Here is a 7,912-nt window from a genome sequence, read left to right as displayed (position 1 = left end):
GCAGGCTGGATCTGACCTGCAAGATGGGAGTTGAGCATTCTTGACTGAGGACTTAGAGTGGCAGTGAACATGGTGAAGTAAAGCAGACCTACTTGGGGAAAATTATCTTTCATACAATTAAGTGGGAGGGGACACTGTGTATGTATCTTCAGGGAAGCAGTATTAATTATTCAGATTAAGCCAAAAGAGATTTTATCTGGCCTGCCAAGCAGGTTTGTGTGAGAATGCATGAGCAGCTGCTTCCATCAGCTGCTACCTCCTGCCCAAGGAGAATGAACCGCATCATTACAGCATGTTGTTACTGACAGGTCGCTAACCCCTACATTATTTATCACTTTAGTGTACCTCCAGGAACTGCACCATACAGACTTGATCATTCGATAATCCCACCTTCTGAATCAGTTGAAGGAAGAAATGAAGAAAAACTCCTGAGAGTCTTGTGGTGTGCAGATACCTTCTACTGTCTTTAGGTTTATTGTACATAAAGAAGGAACAAAACCGAGGAAAACCAAAACTAGATACACTCTAAAACTTACGACTTTATTAATAATGAAATCAAAGACTAACACCAAAATGACGCTTCCAGTATGCCTGCGTCAAAACCAGAAGTGTTTATCTAAATCTCACAAATGTTAAGAGCGAGGTAAAATGGATCTCGACCACACCTTGATTTTCAGTTTACGAAGTCACAATCTCACACCACGGACAGTTTCACAGAACAAATCTACCATAATCCCAAAGCTATTTTGACTTGAATTCAAAGATCCTATATATTTGACCTGATTTCATAGCAAAAATTTCAGATCCATCTGTTCAGATGCAGGATTTTGTTTGAGCCCATTGCTTTGGGTAAGAGTGGAATGTTAAATATATGGGAAATAGAAAACAATCTACACCTTTTAGAGAACTACTAAATCTATAGGGTGAAATCCTGGGTCAGCTAAAGGCAGTGGGAATCATATCCCTATCACTGATGGGGCCATATTTTTGCTCCCAGTTTCTATATAAATATTGAAACAAAAAAATACAGATCAAAAGTTTTACAGCACAGCACATTTTTGAAGGAGCTCACAGACAAAATATCTCCCAGCAATATGGAATTTTGCTCATTGTTCCCATTGCATTCATTTTTGTCAGCCTTTTTTGCCAACTGTTATGGCTACTGAGTAAAAAAGAAAAAGGTAGCACAGAGCAAACAGTTTTACAAGACAGAGAATCCTTTATGACAACCATGTGCCAGGGGAGTGGTTCTCTCCACCTGAAAACAAAGATTTCTCAGCCCTAAAACAACAGTTAGTCTCTCCTCACCTCCTCTTTGCATTTTTCCATGTACACCAACTGAGAGAGATTGAGATAAATGTAATGAAAATGTTTGGGCATCATTCATGCTATTTAAACAACCCACATATTGTACAAGTGTGTACTCCAAATTTGGGTGGGGAGAAAATCCTGGCCTGCCATTTTGCCAGTCACAGGTGAAGAATGCTAGCTAAATCTGGACTAAAGTCTGGCTGGCAGGATTCACAGGTCTTTTAATACACTTGGAGTCAAGTAAAGAACTTGATATGGATTTCTATCCATGTCCAGACAGAATGGCTTTTAAAGTCTCAAGATGAATTACCACTGGATTACTGTATCCACTTGATATGAAGCCCAGGTTGACTTTTTGAGCTGAGGTGACCAACCAGATGTTTTAGTGGAATGTAGCATAGGTTACAGATCTGCCAAGTATGCTACTGCATTCAGATTTGAAGTTAGAAGTGGGTGGCAATGGAAGTGTTTAAAGGCTTAAGGAAAATGCAGCAGGAAACATGCTCATTCCTCCCCTTCCAAAGGCTCAGCATTGCTCCTCTGGAGGAGGAGGGTGCAAATCACAGATTTTTTTCCCACCAGGGCAAATGCAACAAAAGCTAGTCTTGGGGGTGGCTGGGACACCCCCTGGTGACTACTTATCTCTTGCTTTACCATAATCTTCCTCTTCTGTTCACCTGCCACACCTCAATGTACTTATACCTTTAAAGGAAAGGGAGGCTGCCCCAGGGATTTCCAGACTCGTACTGAACATGCTCTATGTACATACAGAGCAGGGACAGCGTTATAAGTGGGGTACAGTCTTCTCCCACTTCCAGCAACGTGCATCATTTTTGATGATGGTTCACCACAGCCTCAGAGAAGTTTAGTCCCTCCAAAATCTATTTAATCCATGGCTTCTTTGGTAAAATGGTTTGAATAGGAGCCCGTCAGGGCCAACAGAGCTCACTAAGACCACCAAGCTCATTCCATATAGACTACCATAAGCAACCATTAAACAGAAACAAGTATTACAAGGGTGGGCAATTACTTGGGCTGGGGAGACAGGGAGTGTTGGTGAGCGGTCACAGGCCAGGTTAGCAACACACCCCTTCCCCTGCTGTGCCAGGACAGCAGCCCACCCTCCTCCCCCATCCTAGCCTGAAACAGCTCTGTCCTGGGGCCTGGCCCCACACTCTCGCTGCCTGGCAATCTGGGGGTCTCCATGGAGACCAGCCAGTGACCTGCACAGGCAGGGTGTGCTCAGCCAGGTGGATGGGTGGGTCAGGACCAGAGTAGTGACAGCACGGGGCCAGGGCCAAGGGCAGAGCTGCAATCTATTCCCCACATACCCCTGCCCATGAAACTGGCACCTGTCACAGGGGCGTGTGGGCACCAGTTCGTGGCTCTGCCCTGGGCCCCAGCCCCATGCTGTCACCATCCTGCATTTCCAACACCAGCCCCACTTGCCTCTGGCCCGCTTGCCAGATACCACTTCCCGCTTGCCTGTGGCCCCATCCCATCTGCCCAGCCGAGCGGGCCCTGCCCCCTGAAGGCAGGCATGGGGTGGACTGATGAGGGTGCCCAGGCAGCAAGACCGGGTCCAGCGGCAGTAGTGAAGACCAGCAGCAGGAAGGAGCCACCACTGTGGGGAATGCTGGGAAGGAAGTCTGACTGCCACACTGCCCCACTGCCACTGCATGCCCAAGGCTGGCGGGACCAGCTACACCTGCAAAGGTCCAGGCTGCCCCCTGTGCCTGGGCTGGGCAATGCCAAGGAAACTGCTGTGGGCAGAATAAAATCCCTTGGTGGACCAGATCCAGCCCACCGGCCATATTTTGCCCACCCCTGAACTATTAGAATAAACAAATAAGGCATTAAAATCAATAACAGGATCAGAGCCCTAATCACTGCTAAATTGGGCTCGATTTAATCTGAGGAGCAGAGGTTAAAAGCTCTATATTCTGTTACTCATATTTAGTTACCCTCTGCCTAATAATCCACATCTGTTTCTGTGCATTACATCAATACCTGCTAAAGAAAAAGATCTTTTATGAATGATTACTATTTAAGTTCAGTTTTTTCAGCCATTATACATTTCCTTTCTATGTTCCTATATACTTAAAGCTAGTTATGTCCTTTTAAATATTTAATATATTGTAAAATTGTCTAGCTATACATCTTGTTACATAAAACTGAAATATTCACTTTGTCAATTTTATGAAGCACTTATCTGTTCCAACTGCTGAAAAATACCAATAGGATTTTGCTCTTTGTGACTCGATATGAAAAACACCCTTAACTTCCAGAATTTGAAGAGATTGGCTGGGACACTAAAAATGAGCCTAAACCTGGGAGGAGACCCACAACTGCATGCAAGAACCCAGAGCTGTTGTTGTTTCTGTCTGTGTTGTATCCCAAGGGAGTCCTGAAATGTAAAGGTAGGAAGTTGCATCATTTTAACACTAGAGGACGCCACACACCTCATTTCTAACCAGGTAGCTATGCCCACTAGTGACAATGTATCGTGGAGTTTTGGAGTTGATACCACCCAGCAGTCCTTAGACTCATTAAGGAAGCAGCCTTTTATCACTTTAGTTTTTTATAGATACTCATATTGATGAAGAATAAAATGCCGGGGTCTTCACTCATTTTATTCTATTCACCCAGGTAAAAAAAGTCTCATTTACTTCCCTGAGGGTCTGATTATAGATTAGCTACGGGATATTGCTCTGAACTGATGACTAAAACAAAAAAATATAAGGTCATCAACCTACGTGTTTCAGGATAAAAGCTGTTCATAGGTAAGGGAAAACAAATTTTAAAAACACTTCACAGTTACAGTAGATAACACATTAGTTTTACACTTTTCCCTAACGTATTTAGATTACCAACCTCTCAATGTCAGACATAGCAGAGCCTTGGTCTGCTGCAGTAGGAAAATTCCCAAGTTTTTCTTCTATTATTTGGATGGAGGGGAAAGAATCCTTTGACCCAAGGAAATGAGCACAAGGCCAATCCAGGAACTGATACAGGAGAGCTGCTTAAATACTATCATGCCCCTGTACCTCTAGATGCTAGTGGTTATTGTGAGAGTACAGTCATTGGCAGTCTAACTAAATTATAGAACAAGTTCTGAAGATATTAAGGCAAAATCCCTTCTTTCTAGGACTCTGGCCATTTATAATGGCAAAAGGCACAAGATTGATAAAAAAACAAACAAACCCCAGCACCCTCCCCCTCCCCCCAAACCCCCCCCCCCCAAAAAAAACAAAAACAAGAAAACCCAAGACTTTTAAAGAGAATTCTATCCTTACAAAGATCTGCTACCACCCAGGTGAGGGAATCCCATTCACAAGGAGACTGCAGTTTTTTCTAATATATCTACCTGAATGTCATACTTGAGGTCAGTGTTTTTGATAAATAGCAAGGCTTTGCTGAAATAATAGCTGGGGAGAATTTGAAGTAAAAAAAAAAACAAAGCATTTTTTTTGTTTCCTAATCCAGGAGGTTACTGTGGTGAAGCTGAAGTGGTGCTCAGAGATCTCCTGAGGCCTGCAGTCTTGCCAGTCCTGTAACCATCCTTTCCAGTGGTGCCTAAAAAGACCATAAGAGAGGGGATTAAAGCTTTCTAATCAGTAAACCAATTGCACACACCTTCTCATTACAGGGGCAGCACCACATTAAAGGATTCCAAGTATCATGAGATCCTTGGGCATGATGCAGCCTTAAGGGCTTCCCTCCAAACCTTCAACACACAAAGCCCCCCAAAACAACAGTTAAGTCCTACCTGGTCAGAAACAACCATTGGTTGTTGCTATCATGAAAGCATGGCTCAGGAAGCTCCAAGTTTCTCAGAAGGAGGGAATGAAGGAAAAGGAACAACGCTGGGTAGTTTTGAGGAGGTGATCTCAAAGGACCTCATTAAACATCTGGTTCAGTTGCCAGTAAAGTCCACTAAATGTGCTGGGTACTACCTCAGGCCCAAAGTTGGAAATAAGCACCTGAATACTGTGATGCTTACTTGAGTACAAGCTCAGAGAGCTATGCAAAAAACACTGGGTGACATTTTCTGGTTTTCCTATGCAGGTATTCAGACTACATCAGATTGCAGCCTTCTTGGCTTAAAATATTTAAAACTATCATGACTACATTAGTTATTGATGATTTAGGTAAATGTTTGTGTCAGGACTGAGACCATATTACAGAAACAAAAATTATATTTAAGTTCTAATCAGCCTATGCAATGTTTTGATCATTTTTTCAAGTCTGAGATAAAAAAGATGGCTGCAGCAACTCCATCACTAGAGGACATGACACATCATAGAAAATCACACCAGCATAAGTGGCAACACAAACAAATGTGAACAAGACTAAAGGGCCAGCTTTTATTATACCTATTAGGCAGTAAGTGAATTTAGTAATCCTATTCCACTGGGCTTGAGATCCTGAAGATCCATTAATTAATGTACTTTTGTAAGACATGGTCATTTAACTCACATGGCGGCAAAAAAGCGACAAAGAGAACAAGGACATACCTACCTTTTGTATTAACTTTTTTCAGGGACTTAAGCAGGGTGAATAAGATTGAATTTGGATGCCTAAATCCACTTAAACATAGATTCATAAATTGTAAGGCCAGAAAGGACCTCGGAAGATCATCGGGTCCAGCCCACTGCACCAAACAGGAAAGGTAACTGGGGTCAGGTGACCCCAGCAAGGTGACTGTCTAGTCTCCTCTTGAAAATTTCCAGGGTAGGTGATTGCACCACCTCTGGAGGGAGCTTAATCCACAGTCTGGAAACCCTGACTGTGAAGAAGTTTCCCCTAATGTTGAGCCTGAATTGGTCTTCCAGGCATTTGTGGCCATTACTCCTAGTTTTCCCCTCGGGTGCCCTGGTGAACAGTTGCTCACCGAACCCCTGATGTGCTCCCCTAGTGTAGCAGTAAGCTGCTACCAGGCCCCCTCTCAGCCTTCTTTTCTTCAGGCTAAAGAGTCCCAGATCCCTCAGCCTTTCCTTGTATGGCTTGCCATGCAAAACTCTGATCATATGGGTGTCTCTTCTTTGAACTCTCTCAAGCTTGTCCATGTCCTTGTTAAAGGGTGGTGCCCAGAATTGAACGCAGTACTTCAGCCGCAGTCTCACCAATGCTGAGTAGAGCAGAAGAATCATTTCCTTGGTTTTGCTAGAGATGCATCAATTGAAGTGTGCCAGATTATTATTTGCCCTACTGGCTATTGCATCACACTGCCAGCTCATATTTATGTGATATATTATTACCCCCAGGTCCCTTTAATTTGTAGTGCTAGTCAGTTTGGTGCCACCAAGCCTGTACGTGTGCTGGGGGGTCCTCATCCCGAGGTGGAGCACTTTACATTTCTCAAAGTTGAACTTCATCAGGTTCCAGTCAGCCCAATTTGCCAGCCTGTCTAGGTCTGCCCATATCTGTAGCCTATCTTCAAGCATGACCACGCTTCCCCATAACTTGGTGTCAATCCAAGAGCTTGGCCAGTCAGCTCTTCACCCCCACATCCAAATCTATTAATAAATATGTTGAAAAGCACTGGACCAAGCACTGACCCCTGCAGGACACGGCTGCCCACTTCTTGCCAGGATGACATAGATCTGTTCACTACAACTCTCTGGGTCCTATCCTGCAGCCAGTTTCTCACCCACCTGGCTGTCTCAGAGTTAAGTCCACAATCCTCCAATTTTCTTGCAAGGACATCGTGGGATACTAGATCAAAGGCCTTTTGAAAGTCAAGGCATACAATGTCAATCTGCTCTCTCGTGTCCGGGTGGTGAGTTACCTGGTCACAGAAGGAGATAGGTAGGATAGAATCTAGCCAAAAGTGCCTAAGTTAAAGCTTCTACTCCCATAGATTCATTCCTTAGGAAACCCCAAAATCCATACAGTCCATCTTCTAGTCACCCCTTTTTCTTCGGTGTATCGTTCTTGTCTCTGCTTATTTGATGCTTTGTCTGTCTGTTCTATTTTTTCTCTTCCTGGCTCTGCCACAGGCTTCCTATGTGGGCCTTGGGCAAGTCACTTCTTTTTAATTCAGAGTTCAGTAAACAATTCATTGTTCCAATACCTTCTGCACACACCTTATTTTTTCATATATATTCAGAAAATCATGATTTTTTCATGCATATTCAGCATTCAAAGTGATCCACAGAATAACTTCTGGCAATAGTACTTGTGCCATAGTTTGGTCCTGATGGGATTTCTGCTTGAAGCAGGAGTTCCTGCATTTGGAACTTTTGTCCTTTGCTACTATCAACTATGTTAATTCAGTGATCACTCAGACCCAAAGAGACTGGCAGAGGTTTGCTTCATTCTGTATCTGAGTTGTACAATTACAGGTCAGCAATACATAATATGAGCCTGCATAACAACAATTAATTCCAAATGAATCCACCAGTGCCTCCTAAAGACTCAGTTCCCATCCATACCTTCCCATCCCACACAAATATAATAGTAATAACAATTAATATTAATGTAATGTGAATTATCAAATACTTTTAGCCAATCTATTAAATAAAATAATTAGCCAACATTCAGTTAATCCCTACAATGCTTTGCACTGCTTCAATGGTTTCTGTCACGCTCCCCTAAG

At 43.3% G+C, this 7,912-nt stretch overlaps 1 non-coding gene across 5 annotated transcripts in view; it reads right to left on the bottom strand.

Annotated features, from left to right (window-relative positions):
- Positions 1-519: 519 nt before the first annotated feature.
- LOC102565061 (uncharacterized) overlaps positions 520-7,912 on the bottom strand; it is a 56,404-nt gene continuing 49,011 nt past the window's right edge. For 4 of the 5 annotated variants that reach the window (XR_009455866.1, XR_009455865.1, XR_009455867.1 and 1 more), the window contains one exon: positions 4,560-4,887. This is a non-coding gene — a transcript (uncharacterized LOC102565061). Of the gene's footprint in view, positions 3,719-4,559; positions 4,888-7,912 lie in introns of those variants that run through there. The other variant, XR_009455868.1, reaches the window with a different exon arrangement.

This window comes from Alligator mississippiensis, chromosome 12 (assembly GCF_030867095.1).
Source record: "Alligator mississippiensis isolate rAllMis1 chromosome 12, rAllMis1, whole genome shotgun sequence".
In the NCBI taxonomy this organism is placed as follows: Eukaryota; Metazoa; Chordata; order Crocodylia; family Alligatoridae; genus Alligator; species Alligator mississippiensis.
The sequence above is the reverse complement of the archived record's forward strand: the minus strand, read 5'-3'. Positions and strand labels throughout refer to the sequence as shown.